The sequence below is a fragment of the Acartia tonsa genome, chromosome 5, assembly GCF_053477335.1.
Source record: "Acartia tonsa isolate MP-2025a chromosome 5, ASM5347733v1, whole genome shotgun sequence".
Taxonomy (NCBI): Eukaryota; Metazoa; Arthropoda; class Copepoda; order Calanoida; family Acartiidae; genus Acartia; species Acartia tonsa.
In genome coordinates, this window is record NC_137264.1 from 53,523,817 (window position 1) to 53,528,514 (window position 4,698).

The following is a 4,698-nucleotide window of genomic DNA, read 5'->3' on the forward strand; positions in this document are numbered from 1 at the left end:
GATAAGGGGAGGGTTTTTAATGCAACCATCTCGTAATCAATGTATAAATGGCACTTAGAATTCGAATTTTGATCTGAAATTTTGCATGAGTAATCCTTGGTAGGTCTATTTTCCCTAAATCGAAAAAAAAGTTGAAAAAGTAACGGCTAACGGCTCAGCCGTTTTTTGGCTATTTTTAGGGCAAATCCGTAATAAATTACGTAGAAATCAACTTTTTGAAACATATTTTTGCTTTAAATCATGTGAAATGATACAAAAAAACATTTTTTATATTTCTAGTATCAGCAACTACCGGCTAGAACCGTTTGAAAACGTTTTGGATCGGAAAAGAGCATTATGTGGAGAGAGGTTTCGTGATGGATTTCGCTCGAAAATACCCAACAAATGGCTAATCGGATGAGCCGCCAGCCGTTAGCCGCTACTTTTCCAACTTTTTGTTCGATTTAGGGAAAATAGACCTACCAAGGATTACTCATAAAAAATTTCAGATCAAAATTCGAATTCTAAGTGCCATTTATACATTGATTACGAGATGGTTGCGTTAACCCCCCCCCCCCCCCTTGTTTAAGGTAAAAAATACTAGACTATTTTTATTTTCTCAAAAAATGTTTTTTATTATTTATCTGCTACTATTCATCTTATTACCTATATTAAGTAAATGATAAATAGTTCAATATTTTTACAACATAACTAAATGTCCTTAAACAACTCTCTAACCTCTAATGATGATAATATTTAGGTAAAACATAGATAATGAATATTTGTGTATCATTTCTTTCTTCTAGATAAGCTGTTTTAAAGGGTTTTATTTGATAATTCTTTAAGGGGGAGGGGAGGGGTAGATATACCACACTTTTCTGGGATCTTGCCAGATCAAGTATCAACTGTGGGGAATACCAAAGGATGACTCCATGCAAAATTTGAGCCGGATCCGGCCAAAACCGGCCGGGATTTTTATAAAAAACCGGTTTTTCCCGGTTTTTAGGGGGTATCTGTAAATCAAGCCCCCTCCTGGGTACGCCCCAATCATGATTTTTGCTTTAAGGTCTGATCTGAATTCCTCAACACTGGATATGACCCCTAGAGTTGAAAAAATTGTTAAAATCCGGTCTTTTGACCGGTTTCCGGCCATTTCCGGCCCCAAAAAAAAATTTTAAAAATCAAAATTTTATCGAAAATTAAAAAAAAAATGCTTTAAATTACATTTTTCATTAATAAATTTTCAAAAACCAAAAGCCTTAGGTAATGAAGATAATTTTAGCAACTTAAAATGTGAAAAAAGGTTGAAAATTGACAAACTTATGTCAATTTGAAAAATGTTGGTAAATCCTAAAAATTTGACGGATTTATACATATGTTAGAATTTAGGTTGTCTATGGTCTTTAAGACACGCCATATCCAACAATGTTGCAATGAGAGGGTCTAAATGTTTTTCTGAACCAAAATTCTACATACACTGGCGGTTCCAGGGATATATCATTAAGGCCGTACGGCTGGCCAGAAAGCTTTTAACAGATGGCCGACTAAAAGCCGGATTTGATAGTTATCAACCGTAAAAAGTAGCGATTTTCGTTTTTTTTGCCAAAACTCATGCAGGGAGTTGTTTTTTGGGATTGACACACAAAAGCAAGTTTGTACAACTTTTTTGGGCGGACATTTCTTTACTTATGCATTATCTGCCACAGGTGAACCGTTTGGCTGATATGCGCCGCCAAAATCGCAATTTTCGGCTATTTTGCCGTTCACGAGGTTTTAACGACCATTTTTGAGGGGAAGGAGTCATCCAATCGATATAACTCTGAAATACTTTTCATTTGCAAATTAAATTGGCTACATTTCATGTGAAGTAAATTTTTTGTGCGTCCAACCGTTTTTGTTTCAGTTGAAATTTAAAAATTATTACTTTTTAATTATAATTATTTTTTTCTTGTAATTTTAAAACTAATTAAACACTAATTGTTAGTACATCATAATTTTGATAATTAATTCCACATTTCAATCACTGATTTTTACTACTTGGTAATTTTTAATTTATCTTTTAATTATCTGATTAATCTCTAATGATTATTACTTTGTAAATCTGAATACTTATTATTCATCTCTAGCAATTATTTATAAACTAAAAAGTAATAAAAATTACTATAAGATATGTATTAGGTTAGGTAGTTCATTTGATAATCAAATAAAGTAATTTAGAAATGGTGATAGTTACTACATTATAAAAAAAAAATTATAACAATTTGAATAAGTATTGATCAATTAGTAATAGGATATTTTATATGATTAATAATGATAAAATCATAAATAATAAGTAATAAAAAGATAATGATAATTAATATGAGTTATTATTGATAGATTTAAAATAGGTTATGTAATATAATCTATTGATTGATTTGTAATAGGTTATATATGATAATTAATACTTATAATACTATATCTGAATAATCATAATTATTATGCATAAATATGGTAAGATAATATAATTCATAATTATAGTGTTATAATCAATAATAAGATAATTTGGAGCCTGCGGCTTAAAAAATTATTTCACCCAAACTTGTTTCTTGTGGGGGGTAAATACATTTCATGGGGTTGGTGTAATTAGTAATTGTTTTCCTTTTTATAAAATTTTAACTGGAACAAAAACGGTTGGATGCACAAAAAAATTTACTTTACATGAAATGTAGCCAATTTAATTTGCAAATGAAAAGTATTTCAGAGCTATCTTGATTGGATGACTCCTTCCCCTAAAAAATGGTCGTTAAAACCTCGGGAACGGCAAAATCGCCGAAAAATCGCGATTTCGGCGATGAATAACGGCCAAACGGTGGCCAGAGGTGAATGATACATAAGTAAAGGAATGTCCGCTTCAAAAAGTTGAACATTAATGAAGAAGTGTCCTAAGTCGCTAAATCGGCTCTGTCATTCCCTAAAGGGGCAAAAAAACAAGATTTTTTGAAAAATCGTCAAAAATCGTGCCTTTAGAGGCGCATATCGGCCAAACGGTTCACCCGTGGCAGATAATGCATAAGTAAAGAAAAGTCCGCTCCGAAAAGTTGTACAAACTTGCTTTTGTGTGTCAAACCCAAAAACAACTCCCTGCATGAATTTTGGCAAAAAAAACGAAAATCGCTACTTTTTACGGTTGATAACTATCAAACCCGGCTTTTAGTCGGCCACCTGTTAAAAGCTTTCTGACCAGCTGTACGGCCTTAATGATATATCCTTGGAACCGCCAGGGTATGTAGAATTTTGGTTCAGAAAAACATTTAGACCCTCTCATTGCAATTTTATTGGATATGGCGTGTCTTAAAGACCATAGACAACCTAAATTCTAACGTATGTATAAATCCGTCAAATTTTTAGGATTTACCAACATTTTTCAAATTGACATAAGTTTGTCAATTTTCAACCTTTTTTCACATTTTAAGTTGCTAAAATTATCTTCATTACCTAAGGTTTTTGGTTTTTGAAAATTTATTAATGAAAAATGTAATTTAAAGCATTTATTTTTAAATTTTCAATAAAATTTTGATTTTTAAAATTTTTTTTTTGGGCTGGAAATGGCCGGAAACCGATCAAAAGACCGGATTTTAACCATTTTTTCAACTCTAGGGGTCATATCCAGTGTTGAGGAATTCAGATCAGACCTTAAAGCAAAAATCATGATTGGGGCGTACCCAGGAGGGGGCTTGATTTACAGATACCCCCTAAAAACCGGAAAAAAACGGTTTTTTATAAAAATCCCGGCCGGTTTTGGCCGGATCCGGCTCAAATTTTGCATGGAGTCATCCTTTGGTATTCCCCACAGTTGATACTTGATCTGGCAAGATCCCAGAAAAGTGTGGTATATCTAGGGAGGGGGGGTGATAATTGTAGAGAATTCGAATTTAATGAAAAAAAGAAAATAATTCCTAGAAACATGAATGAATAGGCGTTGTTTGAAAAATATATATTTTACATTGACTACCGAAGCTTTACATTGATTTTAAGCTGTCTGATTTTTATTAAGATATTGGTACCTTAATTACGATATATCTGCAATAATTACCACACTCTTGATATTTTAAAAATAAAATAATATCAAATATTTACCCTAGCCATAAAACAGCATTAGCCAATGTTTTTATATTTTTGTTTTGTTTTATATTCAGTGTTATTAATAACGGTAAAGTGTGTGTGTTTTATTTGCCTTCATAAAAAAGTCCGTTAAACCAAAATCTAAAATGTATGTAAATGACAGTATAATGAAAATTAAATATATTTTTTTCTCAGAAAAGTTATGTATTTTTATCGCAACACAGCTATGCTACAACTCAACTAAGATTTGTCTGTTATTTCATACTTATATTTGCGGGAACTTTTATTTAATGAAATCTTCCAATTTTTGACATGTACAAAACGGCCCTTTTTTATTGCATCAAGATCCATGACAGATCTATATAGGAAATAAACGTCTATAAATGAGCTCGAGTCTTCCAATGGTAAAGTGTTTAAAACTCATAGTGCTCCAATAATCCTCATTAAACTCTTATTTGCCAAAGCGATAAGACCTTTATTCTATTTGTTTATGGAATGAATTAAGTTTTTCACTTCATGTAGATATTTTAATTACATTGAAGTATTTAATCCTTATTTCATAAATAAAATATATACGTTCATAATAGAGTAAATCTAAGAAAACTCTATTTTAAAAGA

The 4,698-nt window shown here is 31.5% G+C and overlaps 1 long non-coding RNA gene across 1 annotated transcript; it reads left to right on the forward strand.

Moving 5' to 3' along the window:
• The first annotated feature begins 564 nt into the window (after positions 1-564).
• Positions 565-4,279, forward strand: LOC145319845 (uncharacterized). The gene is made up of 2 exons (XR_013880048.1): positions 565-802; positions 4,101-4,279. It is a non-coding gene; the product is annotated as an uncharacterized LOC145319845 (long non-coding RNA).
• The last annotated feature ends 419 nt before the right edge of the window (positions 4,280-4,698 follow it).